This window comes from Trichechus manatus, unplaced genomic scaffold (genome assembly GCF_000243295.1).
Source record: "Trichechus manatus latirostris isolate Lorelei unplaced genomic scaffold, TriManLat1.0 scaffold00111, whole genome shotgun sequence".
NCBI lineage: Eukaryota > Metazoa > Chordata > Mammalia > Sirenia > Trichechidae > Trichechus > Trichechus manatus.
Genome location: NW_004444047.1, coordinates 8816191 through 8831782, shown reverse-complemented (window position 1 = coordinate 8831782; position 15592 = coordinate 8816191). Strand labels below are relative to the sequence as shown.

Genomic DNA, 15592 nt, shown 5'->3' with positions numbered 1-15592 from the left:
CTATTGTGTAATATTCTTTGGACTCAGGCAGACATGGCTGTGGCAGCACACTTGTCCCTTTTCCCACTCTTGCCTATTCTGTAATATTCTTTGGATTCAGACAGACATGGCTGTGGCAGCACGCTTGTCCGTTTTCCCACTTTTGTCGGTTCTGTGATGTTTCCTTGGACTCGGGCAGACATGGCTCTAGCAGCATGGTTGTCCGTTTCCCACTTTTGCCTTTTTGAAAATATACCGAATAAAACTTTCTTTTTGCTTTACTAAACTTTGTGATGTTTTTCCCCGACAACAGTTGGAACTACTGACCTTTCGGTTAGCAGCTGAGCGCCTTTAACCACTGCGCCACTAGGGCTCCTCTAGATACAAGAGACACTAGGAAATACAAAAATAATCTAAACAGAACCTACCCTGCCCTCCTCCACCTCCCACCCCCAAGAAGTAAACAATGTATGTAGTTTGGGAGCTAATACATTAGCATTTGAAAAGTTAAGCAACGATGCAACCATTAAATAAAAACACAAAACAATAATGCAAAGGATGTCACAGCCACACATAGTTCCTTGCTTAAAATGAGTAATACAGGCAACAAATGCTTTGAATTCAGAGGAAGGAGAGGCATGTAGGCTAGAATGGGCCTTGAAGGAAGGTAATATTTGAGTTAGGGAGTTGAGCAGCCCAGGCAAGAGAAACAACAGCAGTCAAACAACCAGACAAGAAAGTCACCGCGTTCAGGGGTCTGCAAACGGAGCCACGTGGCTAAAGCTGGTGGGATGATTTGGGCAAGTGTGGAAAAGTGGGTCGAGCTATCTCTTGTTGGTGTTGAGAATATACATAGCAAAACATACACCAATTCAAAAGTTACTGCATGTACAATTCAGTGACACTGATTACATTCTTCAAGTTGTGCAACCATTCTCACACTCCTTTTCCAAATTGTTCCCCCCCATTAACATAAACTCACTGCCCCCTGACATGCCTATCTAATCTTTTGAGTTGTTGTTGTCAATTTGATTGCATATAGATAGTTCTTAAAGAGCACAATGTTCAAGGCTGACATTCTTTACTAGTTAAGCTAATTACTTGGTTTTAAGACTTCAGGAGATGTTTTTGGCTTAAAGTTTAAAGATGATCTCAGGGCAACAGTTTTGGGGGTTCATCTAATATCCATGGCTCCAGAAAGTCTGGAGTCCAGGAATATTTTAAATTCTGTTTTACATTTTCCCCCTTTTGATCAGGATTCTTCTGTAGAATCTTTAATCAAAATGTTCAGTAATGGTAGCCAGGCGCCATGCAGTTCCTCTGGTCTCATGGCAAAGAAGGAGGCAGTCATTCATGGAGGCAATTAGCCACACATTTCATTTCCCCCCTCCTACTCCTCTCTTTCTTCCTCTGTTGCTCCAGGTGAATAGAGACCAATTGTGCCTTGGGAGCCGAGTTATCTTTCTAGAGAGCTCTGAATACTAGCCAAATAGCAGAGGATTCATCTTGTGGGGAATGAGCAGTGAGTCTTGAACACTTTTGAGCAAAGTAACAAGATGAATGCAACATTTGCTCCACAGTGGCTTGCTTAAGAGAGAGATGGTGGGTTCGATGTTACTGCATTAGTTCAGGCTCAGCATGGTGGCTGCAGTGGAATGGGTGAGAAAGACAAGATACACAAGACATTTGCTCACTTCATTCATTTCACCAGTATGTGCTGAACTATGCACTGTGCTCCGTGCTGTGAATGAGGAGCAGAACAAAGTCCCTGCCCTCCTGGGCCTGATAATTAGCTGGAGAAGAGAGGCCAGGAAAAGGGAGAATGACAAACAATGGGAAAAATGGCGGTCAGTGCGGGTGCGCGGTCTGGTAGGCTGATTCCTAGAATTTTATTTACACAAGCTGGAACATCAACAAAAATGTTAAAATATAAATGGAAAACCATTCCTCTCATAATACCACCTCATGCGGGCCATGGGAGAGATACTGATTTTATTGCCAGTTGAGTCAATGGAAAAGGATAGAAGCAACTACGCCCGTACCGAGTGAACTGCAGCAAGTAATGAATACAAAAAACTTTTTAAAAAGAGAGAAATAAGGGTTTTTTTAGGACTCAAATGTTTCCAGATTTCATCCTTTGACATAACTGAGATATAGTCACATATTCTTCACTTACCCACAGAAAGGTACTTAGAAGCTTTCAGAAAATTCATCACCTCTCCTTGGTATCTCTCTTTATTTTTCCTTCCTTCCCTTAATTTAATTTTGATTTAACTTCCTCTTGTCACTGCTTGCTTACAAATCACTGCCTCTGTGTCTGGAGTCAATTAGGGCTATAAAATACCCCACCACGCCTTCATCTGGGGACCCATTTATATATATTTTCTTATTTCAAGAGGCAGAGCTAAAAGCCTGTAACTCCAAAAGTTTCCAATCAACCATCACATTCTCTTCTTCGGAAAAGTATGCTTCTCTTCACAGTTAAGAAGAAGACACCAAACTACATATTTTGCAATATTTCCCTCCCACCTGTGTAAAGATGAACTGTGCTTTGGGAATTCACTTGTAAAAAATGGGTTGAGTGTGTGTAATAAATGCCTAATAGCAACAGCATTAAAAACTCTTTCTACCATTTAAAATGGAATGTAATTTCCTTATTACTTTAATGGAATCCCTTGGAGGTGGAGTATTTAACTAGTCCTTTTCACATGAAGTATTCATTACATAATTCCCTTTTAATATGAGGTATGTAAACTGTCCACTGACGGAATAAAAACACACATTTCCACTGAAACAAAAACAGGAGAAAGACAGGACAAGGCAGCTTGATGCAGAATCTGACAATGGATTAGAGATTCCATTCCAGTCCAGACTTACAGTCAAAATGCCACAAAACCATTTACTACCTCTAACCTTTCAGGTCCTATTTGGAAGAAACTGCCACATCACTGGAAGAAAATCTGTTTGAGCCTAAATATTTGACTTTTCCCTGTTGCAATGAGTTGGAAAGGGAGAGAGAGAATGCTATGTCATATAAAAACCACCTTAAACAAAACACAAGAGATGAATTGCCCAAGGTCCTGTGCATAGGAAGGATGTCCCTTTGTTACTGTCTTTCAGCGCCACCTGAGTGGGGCTGTCACTGCTGGCAAGTATCAGCCTACCAGCTAAATCCATCCTAGCCCGGGGGCTGCTTCACATATACAGGGAAAAGCCCTATGGCTGGTGGGCAGACACCCAGCCTGAGTCACTGCAGTAGAGATGCTATGCCTCCCCCAGCTCCCACATCAACCCCTCTCTCTTCCAGCCTTCCAACTGCCTGCTGAAGTCTTCCAGTGGGTGAACCCAGTCAGAAGCCAAAAGGCAAGGAATCCTTAAAGATCATCCACACAATCCTCGAAGATCAGCCTCCTGGGACAAGAGCAGGGTAGAGAAAGTAGTAGAGCGGATCCAGAGGGCAAAGCAGGGCACACCCTGTATCTACTTCTCACAGTCCTTCTTCCAGTTCCGCTGAACTTCTTCAGTGTATTTTACCACACTGTACTTTCCCACCCGCGGAGCCCTTGCTGTGTGCTCCTATTCTGCCGCTCCCCTCTCTATTTCCACATGTGGAAAATCTATGAGACCCACCTAAATACCACCTCTTCCAAGAAGTCTTCCCCTCAACCCCACGCAAAAGTAATCTCTGTATCCTCTGAATTCCCAAGGTTTTTCTTTTGAAGATATATTATCAGGAGGGACCAGTCCCTGGAGAAGGACATCATGCTTGGTTAAGCAGGGGGTGAGGGAAAAAGCAGAAGACCCTTCATGAGATGGATTGACACAGTGGCTGTTAACGATGGGCTCAAACATAGCAACAACTGTGAGGATGGCACAGGACCGGGCAGCACTTCGTTCTGTTGTGCACAGGGTCGCTATGCATCAAAATTGACTTGACAGCACCTAATGTGTAACACCAACCCATCGTTATTTATGAGCGTGTCTGATAGTATTTATCACTACTCAACAGATGTATTTTTATGTATTTTACTTGTTCACTCTAAATGTCTCACAAAAGCAGGGGTTTTGTCTCTCTTACCTTTTGCTCTAAGGAGCCCTGGTGGCGCAATGGTTAAGTGCTCGGCTGCTAATGAAAGGTCGGCAGTTTGAACCCACCAGCCACTCTGTGAGAGAAAGACGTAGCAGTCTGCTTCCGTAAAGATTATGGTCTTGGAAACCCTATGGGGCAGCTCTACTCTGTCCTATAGGGTCACTGTGAGTCAGAATCAACTCAACGGCAACAAGCTTGGTCTTTTTGTTTGTTTGTTTTTGTTTTTTTAATCTCTACTGTATCCCCCGAGGCCTGAAAAAAGTGCATAGTCTACAAAGATTTGTTGAATGCCCCCTTTTAGACTATAAGCATATTGATGTCCAGATGAAAGACTTATTCATCTTTCTATCCCTAAGAGCAACCTAAGTGCCTTCCTTACTCATAGGAGATACTCAATAAATACAAGCTGATAGTACCAAAAAACCAATTGCCATCAAGTCATTTCCGACCAATGGTGACCCCATGTGTGTCAGAGTAGAACTGTGCTCCATAGGATTTTCAATGGCTGATGTTTTGGAAATAGACTGCCAGGCCTTTCTTCCTAGGTGCCTATACGTAGACTCAGCTAACTGTTTGCACCATTTAAGGAGTATGTATAACATACCAGACATCAAGCTAGCTGCTCTGCATATAATACCCCGTTCAATCCTCACAACAACTCGGGGAGGTAATAGAACTGTGCCCTAAGGGCGTGGCTCTCACCCCTCTAACTACCAGGAGCACTGCCCGATCAGGGTTCACAACCAACGACTCCCCTCAGCAGAAGGAAGCGGCCTCCACGCCCATTCTGCTCCCCCCCTGGTGAAGTCCACATCCAGCGACCAGGCAGTGTAGTGGACAGCTGCCTTCACTGAGCAATTCTGAAAGGCATCTCAGCTCCAAAGCTTTCCGTGGGATAGGCTGTTGAATGAACAAATAAACAAAATAACAAACTAGTGTCCTGAAGACAGAAAAGAGAATCACACTTTTCCAAATGGCTATCATCTATATGTTGGGTCTCCTTCCTTCTCAGTGATTTTACCAAAACCACAAACCCTTTTTCCTTCAGAGATACCTCAACACTATCTCTAAAGCCAGACATTTATAGTCACTAGGTAATTGTTGATAACCAAAAAGGTGTATTTCCCCAAAAGCTAGTCAAGTACTTTCAAACGTATGTAACTTCTGTACCAAAACATACTCCTAAAGACAGGAGATGAGACGACAACATGCCAAGAAGTCACCGGAAACCTGCCGACACCAAGCGGCGTGCAGCTCCACAGCCCTGGGGCGGCACCCACCACGCGCGCGCCCACCACGCGCGCGCCCACCACGCGCGCGCCCACCACGTGCGCGCCCACCACGTGCGCGCCCACCACGTGCGCGCCCACCACGTGCGCGCCCACGTGCCCCCACGAGCCTGGGAGTGAGCCAGCAGTCTGAGGACGGTGGCACACGCTTGTCATTTTTACTCATCTTGCAGCACAAGTGACATCGTCTTGGGCAAGTCACTGAACCTCCAACCCTCAGTTTCTTCTTGAATAAAGAACTAACAGCACCTAACTTGCCAGGATACTCAAATAAATTATGAAGCTTTTAGCCAAGTGCCAGGTGGAGGAGACGCTCAACAAGTGGTAGCTATTATTATCGCTTGTTTTTCAGAACGACAACCAGAAAGTGAAGGCATCAAGGCAACATTTGTGGATGATTTTCTTGTATGTTAAGAAAGTCTGAAGTGAAAATCCAGCTGAGTTAGAGGGAAATTACTCCCTTCACAGAGTTTTGCAAGAGACTTCCTTTAAATGGGGACCCTCCTTTGCACATTTAATACATAATTAGATACTGCTTACTCATGACATTTTTCTAATCAAAACCTATTAATTCTTCTCCATTTCCCACTACAACAAATATAAACTCATCTGCCAGGAGGAGTTTTACTTGTGCTGCTTTGTTTTTCATTTCAAAAGTAATCTAGGCTCAATGAAGAAATTCTGGGTGATAGAAGCAGAAAAAGAAATAAACCTACTCATCACCCAGAAATAGCCACTGTTAACATTTTGGTATATTCTCTTCTAGACATTATTTCCATGCCTAGAGTTTTTTTTTAATTTTGTACACATAGTTTTAATTGTAGCTGGTTTTGGTAGTTATTTTAACTTCACATGATAATCTAAGCAATTCTCTTCATGTCACTGCATACTCATCAGTAGGCCGTGTTTACCTAACAACTTCTCTAGGGAATAATGCTGGAGCATCTCCATGTCAAGTGCTGTGACAGCTGCCATCATTACCAGCATTATTAGCAAGACTGCTGCTGCTACCTTGCAAACTCAGAAAGCCCCCCCACTTTTAGAACATAGATCAACGTTGCTTTTCATTTTCTTCAGTTTTGTTTTTTACAATTAAATCCTTAATCCATCTAGAAATTCATTCTAATGTGTGTATGGTAAGAGATAAGGACCTACAAAAACTTTCCATACTGATTTAGGATGCCCCTTATTATGGATAAAACTCACACACACACACACACACACACACACAGAGTCATTTCTGACCTAACAGGTTTCACTGACCAAAAACATTTTTCTATCTGGTAAGGCGAGTACCCCACTTCAACACACATACCCTTCCCACTCTTCTTCAGAAATTAATTTGCTATTCACACACATTATTTTTCTAGATGAATATGAGAACTACTTACAGGTCCCTCAAAAAAGTTCTGTTGGAATTTTGATTAAAGTTGCACTAAATTTATACAGATTAATTTAGGAATAACTGTTTGTTGACAATACTTTTCTTCCCATCCAGTAAGACAATGTGTGTATCTATTCACTCAAGTCTTCTATATCTCTCTATAAAACTTTGTAGTTTTCTTCAAATGGGTTATTTACATTTCTTTTTAAGGTTATTACTAGAAATCTTTTTTGTTACTACAGTAAATGTTTGCATCATATTTAAAATGGTCATCAATGGGACACAGACTTGCCATTGAGTTTTGTACATTTATTTTCATACCAAGGCTCTCCAGACCTCTGTAATTGAGCTGTAAAGCACCTACCCAGATTTCCTCCCCTGCTGACCAGGCACCCTGGCCTGGCCCGGCGGTCCCCTTACTGCCCCTTCTGCACACTGTGCTGACGCTTGCCACCTGCCCAATGGACCTGCTCTGCAAGGCTCTGCTCCCATATAAAAGCCTTCCTGACTACTGACCCCTAACTTTCATTCCCTTATCTGTATTCCAGGAGCCCTGCTGGCACAGTGGTTAAAGCATTCAGCTGCTAACCAAAAGGTCAGTGGTTCAAACCCACCAGCCGCTCTGCAGAAGAAAGATATGGCAGTCTGCTTCCAGAAAGATTACAGCCTTGGAAACCCCATGGGGAAGTTCCATCCTGTCCTGTAGGGTCACTATGAGTCAGAACTGACTCAACAGCAGTGAGTTTGGTTTATTTTTTGGGGGGGAGGGGTTATCTGTAGTCCTTCAACAATGATCATAAGGTCTAATACATTCAATATTTTCAAAAAATTTAGGATAATTTTCCTTTTACTGAGATTAAGACATCTAATTTTTTTAATTTGAGAAAAGATTAAACAGAAAACAAGTTGGATTTATTTATTTGGCTTTTACTTTAAAAAGCTATGATGAATTTGAAACTAATTTGGTAAAAATATACTGATTTCTTACAATACTGAAAAACAGAAGATAGCCTAAATGTCTTTTGAGTAGGAGATCAATATGTGATATTATTTTTAATGGCGATAAAGCCAAATAAATCGGTGGCATACAGAAATATGTATTGCCAAAGAAAAATGTCCATAAAACATTGTTAAATGAAAAAGGCAAAAAAACAACAAAAAAAGAGGGGTTATATAACAATATTGTAGAAAAAATCCTATTTTTGTTTAATACAAAAAAAAAAAAGTGAGGAAAGATATACACCAAAATTTTAATAGCAGCTATTTCTGGCCAGTAGTACTATATGTGAACTTTATTTTCTTCTTTACTCTGTTTAATGAGCACTTATTACTTTGATAATCAAACAAAAAATAATTATTCAACTTCAAAAATGTATCCAGCTGACAGTAGCCCATTATAAGAATGTATAGTACACCAAATGCCAACTTTGCAACACACACACACACACACACACACATTTTTCATTTAGATGAAAAATTGTGAGTTGAGAGGAATTCATTTGTCAGGGGAAAACTATCACAAGGCAATGGGCAGTTATCATTCCAAAAGGCATGAGGCTTTTCAGAAAGAAAAGTAATGAATCATGGAACCATCCTCTTGAAAAGGCCCTTAAGAATGATCTATTCAAAGCCCCTCGTTAAATAAACCAGAGAGGTGAGGTGAATTCTCCACAATGACATAAACACTGGCAAAGTTAAAAAGGATAATTCAAAACCTGCTGTTTTTAATTCCTTTCTCAATTTCTTGGCATCAAGATACGCTATAGTCTATCACTTCTACTTAGACTATAGATTTGTTGATGGAGAAAATGTCCAAGAGAACATAAAAGATTGTTTGATCAATTTGCTTATCATTTGACTATAAAGAGGACAGAAATGTGTACAATATTGTTAAATGTGTACAATACTGTGAAACGTAAAGGCTCACTCAGTTGAATATAGCTTACCAGCTCCATGATAAGATTGTTTTTGACAAACAGGACTATTTCAGACTGTGGCAAGTAGGAGCTAGAAAATGCTAGTACTTATAGACTTTGAGAACCTGAAAAGTATTATTGAGTTTAAAATTACAAATGTGTTGCAAGCTTTTCATATCTGAGTTATACAGGTTCATTTAGCATGTCATACTTTCATTCCTCTGGTTTATTCACTTTCTTTTAGGGAGGTTTTGGGTTGGAAGGGCTCTTTTTAAGTCAATTTCAAACTTAATGTATTTAAATACAAGACTTTTTCATGCTACAAGCCTTAAATAACATTTGTTAAGACTTCACTGATACTCTGCCCACCAGAGGGAGCCCATATGATTTTTCATTTAACCTCAAAAACCATGTTTACAGAAATTCTAAAATCATATTATTCATAAGATGATCAATATTGTAAAATTATTTAATATTATATTTATACCCCCCCAAAAAAAAGAAACAATGAAATGAGATCAGATATGTAAAGTCCTTAGCTGAGTTCCTGACCTACAGCAGAGGTTCAAAAACTAATGACTTTCTAAAATCTGTGTCTTCCTGAGTGTTAGAGTTCTCCACATAAACACACTGACTTAGATGGTTGATGTGAGTTCTGGTGATATCTGCTTTGACAGATGCTTCTACCCTCAGGCTGCAAGACAGAATCAGACCATGGACAGGAGAAAGTGCTAAAAATGTCACCCTCAGGAGACCTGTTTCAGCAGCCCTGTCGTGGTAAGTGATAGAGAACCGTTAGTGGTGTGCCAACTACAAACTAAGAGGGAACTCTTCTGACCCACCCCAGGTTTTTCATAGAATGAAGGAGAAAATCAAACAACTATCCCCAATAACCATGCTTCTCCATGAGATATAATCAGTACCACCAAGACAAGTTTTTTTGAAGAATAAAGAAACCACAACTGAGAAGAACAAGAGAACATTACACAAGAACCTGGCATGCAAACAGGCCTTCCTGAGTCTCTAGCCCCAACTGCACTTAGTTGAAGTCAACTTGCCTTGTACTTCTCGCCACCAAAGGCTCAGCCCAGTGTTTGCTGGGCATATATACTGAGTATCTATTTTTCAGACTCAACTGTCTCCAAGACCTAAATTTGGCCAAGTGGGAGGCCCCCACGTTGGCCTTGGGTTCCAAGTATGTTCTCTAATTTAGGTTTATCATGAAGCCCTGCCACTGGGGAGTTAGCTAACACTTAGAATCTTAATATAACTCCAGTGTCCACTGTTTTCTACTGTTTAGAATTGAGGAGGAAGACGGCATGAGTAACTGGCACCCTACCCTAACTTTGAAGAAAACATATAATTGTGTTATCTACTACCATTCAATTTCCCAGTCAGAAAGCTGGGAATTATCCTACCTCTTCTGCCTTCTATCCAATTAATTACTAAGTTTTACTGAGTTTATCTCCTAAATATCTACTTCTTCTATCCTCTCCTGTCCATCTCTACCAGCACTGGCTCATCACCTTTCCCCTGGATTACTGCAACAGCCTCCTAATTAGCTCGTCTATGTCAGTCTCCTAGGACTCTTCAAGGAGTCCCTGGGTGGTACAAACGGTTAATGTGCTCAGCTGCTAACTAAAAGGTTAGAGGTTTGAATCCACCCAGAGGCTCCTTGGAAGAAAGGCCTGGTGATCTACTTTCCCAAAACCAGCCATTGAAAACCCGATGGAGCACAGTTTTACTGGCCCACATGGGGTGGCCCTGGGTCAGAATCAACTCAGTGGCAGCTGGTGAACTGGTGATATCAGTCTCGTTACACCTGGAACCCATCTTCAATACTGTTACTATTTTAAAACACAATTATAACCCTTTCATGCCTCTGCTTGCACAACCCAGAGCATAGAGTGCCTCAGCACTGCTGACAACGCTTGAACGCAAAGGTTGGCAAAGTTTTTCTGTAACGGGTCAGAGAGCAAATATTTTCAGCTTTGCAGACCTTTGGGGGCTACAACTCTACCATTATAGCATGAAAGCACTCACAGCCTATACATAAACAAATGACCGTGGCTGCATCCCAGTAAAACTTTATTTATAAAAACGGGCAGCAGGCTGGATTTGGCTGTAGGTCAAAGTTTGCCAAGCCCTGCTCTAACCCAGTTCAGTCTACCTCCTGACTCATCTGCCACTCGAGGCCTCCTTCAGAAAGCGCTATAGCCACACCAATCTCCTCTGTGCTCCCAATCACCACCTGCTGTGCATCAGGGCCTTTGCTAACGCTCCTCCCCTCCTTTGTCTGGTGGAATGACTCTTGTCCTTCGAGGCCCAGTTTGATTATCACTTTCTCTCTTAGGTTTCCAGAGATTTCTGCCCCCGCCCCACAAGAAGAATTAGCTTTCCTTTATCTGTATCTTCAAAGAAGCCTGGGACATACATCTAATAGTTTTTTGTGGCCTCAAAATGCATACTGGACAAAGGAATAAATCATTGAAAAAATATGATTTCAAAAGCTGCAGTCCTCATAAGTGCTGGGAAAAATTCAGAAGTGTCATCCACACCAAGTTGTTGTTGTTGTTAGGTGCCCTGGAGTCGGTTCTGACTCATAGTGACCCCGTCCTGCGCCATCCTCACGATTGCTGTTATGCTTGAGCCCATTGTTGCAACCACTGAGTCAATTCATCTCTTTGAGGGTCTTCCTCTTTTTCACTGACCCTCTACTTTACCAAGCACGATGTCCTACTCCAGGGACTAGTCCCTCCTGATAACATGTCCAAAGTAGGTGAGACAAAGTCTTACCATCCTTGCTTCTAATAAGCATTCTGGCTGTACTTCTTCCAAGGCAGATTTATTCGTTTTTCTGGTAGTCCGTGGTATATTCAATATTCTTCACCAACGCCATAACTCAAAGGCATCAATTCTTCTTTCATCTTCTCTATTCGTTGTCCAGCTTTTGCATGCACATGAGATAACTGAAAACACCACGGCTTGGGTCAGGCACACCTTAGTCCTTAGAGTGACATCTTTGCTTTTTAACACTTTGAAGAGATCTTTTGCAGCAGATTTGCCCAATGCAATGCGCCATTTGATTTCCTGACACTGCTTCCATGGGTGTTGATTGTGGATCCAAGTAAAATGAAATCCTTGAAAACTTCAATCTTCTCTCCGTTTATCATAATGTTACTTACTGGTCCAGTTGTGAAGATTCTTGTTTTCTTTACGTTAAGGTGTAATCCGTACTGAAGGCTATAATCTTTGATCTTCATCAGTAAGTGCTTCAAATCCTCTTCACTTTGAGCAAGAAAGGTTGTGTCATCTGCATAACACAGGTTAATGAGTCTTCCTCCAGCCCTGATGCCCTACTCTTCTTCATATAGTCCAGCTTCTCGGATTATTTGCTCAGCATACAGATTGAATAAGTCTAGTGAAAGGATACAACCACAACACACACCTTTCCTGGCTTTAAACCACGCAGTATTCCCCTTTTCTGTTCGAATGACTGCCTCTTGGTCTATGTACAGATTTCACATGAGCACAATGAAGTGTTCTGGAATTTCCATTCTTTGTAATGTTAACCATAATTTGTTATGATCCACACAGTCGAATGCCTTTGCATAGTCAATAAAACACAAGTAAACATCTTGCTGGTATTCTCTGCTTTCAGCCAGGATCCATCTGACATCAGCAATGGTATCCCTTGTTCCATGTCCTCTTCTGAATCCGGCTTGAATTCCTGGCAATTCTGTCAATGTATTGATGCAACCACTTTTGAATGATCTTCAGCAAAATTTTACTTGCATGTGATATTAATGACATTGTTCAGTAATTTCCACATTCTGTTGGATCACCTTCCTTTGGAATGGGCAGAAATATGGATCTCTTCCAGTCCGTTGGCCAGGAAGCTGTCTTCCAAATTTCTTGGCATAGACAAATGAGCACTTCCAGTGCAGCACAGTTTGCTGAAATATCTCACTTGGCATTCCATCAATTCCTGGAGCCTTGTTTTTCGCCAATGCCTTCAGTACCATTCGTTCTTGATCATTTATTTGCTACCTCCTGAAATGGTTAAATGTCAACCAATTCTTTTTGGTACAGTGACTCCATGTATTCCTTTTTTTTTTTTTTAATTGTGCTTTAGGTAAAAGTTTACAGCTTAAGTTAGCTTCTCATATAAAAATTTATACACACATTGTTATGTGACCCTAGTTGCTATCCCTATGTGACCACACATTCCTCCTTTCCACCTGAGATTTCCCGTGTCCATTCAACCAGCTCCTATCTCTTTCTTCCTTCTCATCTCCCCTCCGGACAGGAGCTGCCCATTTAGTCTCGTGTATCTACTTGAACTAAGAAGCACACTCTTCACTAGTATCATTTTGTGTCTTATAGTCCAGTCTAATCTTTGCCTGCAGAGTTGGCTTCAGGAACGGTTTTAGTTCTGGGTTAACAGAGAGTCTGGGAGCCATGTCTTCTGGGGTCCTTCCATCTTCTTTTGATGCTTTCTATGTCGTTTAATATTTTCCCAGTAGAATCCTTCAATATTGTAACTCGAGGCATGAATTTTTTTTTTCAGTTCTTTCAGCTTGAGAAATGCCAAGAGTGTTCTTCCCTTTCAGTTTTCCAACTCCAGGTCTTTTGCACATGTCATTATAATACTTTACTCTGTCTTCTCAAGCTGCCCTTTGAAATCTTGTTTAGCTCTTTTACTTCATCATTTCTTCCTTTCCCTTTAGCTACTGTACACTCAAGAGCAAGTTTCAGAGTCTCTTCTGACATCCGTTTTGGTCTTTTCTTTTCCTTCCTGTCTTTTTAATAACCTCTTGCTTTCTTCTTGTATGATGTCCTTGATGTCATTCCACAACTCATCTGGTCTTCGGTCATTAGTGTTTAAATGAGTTAAATCTATTCTTGAGATGGTCCCTAAATTCAGGTGGAATATACTGAAGGTCATACTTTGACTTTCGTGGACTTGTTCTAATTTTTTTCAGCTTCAACTTGAACTTACATATGAGCAATTAATGGTCTGCAATTAACTAATGGTTTTAACTGGTCTGTAGTCAGCCCCTGGCCTTGTTCTGACTGATAATATTGAGCTCTTCTATCATCTCTTTGCACAGAGAGTTCATTTGATTCCTGTGTTTTCCATCTAAAGAGGCCCACGTGTATAGTCACTATTTATGTTGCTGAAAAAAGGTATTTGCAATGAATAAATTGTTGGTCTTGCAAAATTCTATCATGCGATCTCCTGCATCATTTCTATCACCAAGGCCATATTTTCCAACTACTGTTCCTTCTTCTTTGTTTTCAACTTTCAAGTTCCTATTGCCAGTAACTATCAATGCATCTTTGATTGCATGTTTGATCAATTTCAGACTGCAGAAGGTGGTAAAAAAAACCTTCAATTTCCTCATCTTTGGCATTAGTGGTTGGTGAGTAAATTTGAATAATAGTTGTATTAACTGGTCTTCCTTGCAGGCATATGGATATTGTCCTATCACTGACGGCACAGTACATCAGGATAGATCTTGAAATGTTCTTTTTGAAGATGAACGCAATGTCATTCCTTTTCAGTCCTCTTCAATTTGTTATTCCCGGCACAGTACACCACACCATGTGCTTACTATTAATATCCTGAAAGGATTGAGTGCTAAGCTCTGCTTACAGCATACACTCCATTACTACGATCCATAAAAACATGGCATCATGAAGCTAAACGAGGCCTGGGATAGTAGTAGCACAGCAGTTTTTAAACTGTGTGTCTCAAAGCCCTATGGTTGGCTCCAAAGGCGTGCCTCAAGGAGCAGGGGGAAGGGTGGAAGAAGGTCAGGCTAACTAAAGAACCTCTCTTCCCAGCCTCCTTACCCAGCTTTAACCAAAGCTGCTCCTTATTTCATTTCCAGAAAGGGTTCTATGGCATTTAAAAAAAAAAAATCTATATGGTTCACCACAGTCAGCTCTGTTCACAGCCTGCGTCCTAGACCTACCACATTTCCTGATCTATTCCTGTACGTTTGACCCTATCTCCCATCTTTCCTGCTTCTCACTGTCCACTTGACACCTTCTGCCTGGTACAGCTTCTTTGAACACTTCTCCCTCGACTGAAATTCCCTGTTTAAGTTGATCATATTTAATCACAAAACCACTGAAGGGGTTTCAGCTCAATCTCTGGGTCCCAACACTGAAATACAAGGGTCAACACTGCATCTCAGAAGGTCATCAAGGGGGACCTGGGACATCAATGCTGAGCATCATGCTTGTCATTCATACCTGAGTCGTTGCACAATTTATGTGTCTGCCTCTCCACTACACTGTAAACTCCTTGAGGTGGACTGAATCTTAGTATTAAATAAAAGCTACTGTTTACTGAACACTTACTCCAGATACTGGACTAACTACACATGCATATTGTGTAACATTCAAGAATCATGTTAGTATCACACATTTTTGGACCTAAAAGGAGCCTCAGACAGAGATCACCTAGCTCCCAAAATGTAAGCAAATTAACAGAGTAGATTAACACTCATTCATTAATTCAAGAAATATTTATTGACAAGGGCATCTATGCAAAACCAACGACCAACATCATTCTTAATGGAGAGAGGCTGAAAACATTCCCCTTGAGAACAGGAACAAGGATGCCCTTTATCTCCACTCCTATTTAACATTGTGCTGGAAGTCCTAGCTAGAGTAATAAGGCAAGAAAAAGAAATAAAAGGCACCGAAATTGGTAATGCAGAAGTTAAACTGTCCCTGTTTGCGGATGATATGATACTATACATAGAAAACCCTAAAGACTCCACGAGAAAACTACTGGAACTAATACAAAGATTCAGCAGAGTAGCAGGATACAAGACAAACATACAAAAATTGGTTGGATTCCTATACACCAATAAAAAGAATGATGGAAAGGAAAACAATACCATTTATAATAGGCCCT

General features: G+C 41.1%; 1 protein-coding gene across 2 annotated transcripts in view; it reads right to left on the bottom strand.

Annotated features, from left to right (window-relative positions):
* Nucleotides 1–15592, bottom strand: part of STX18 (syntaxin 18) — a 136418-nt gene that overhangs the window by 113379 nt on the left and 7447 nt on the right. The window lies entirely within an intron of this gene.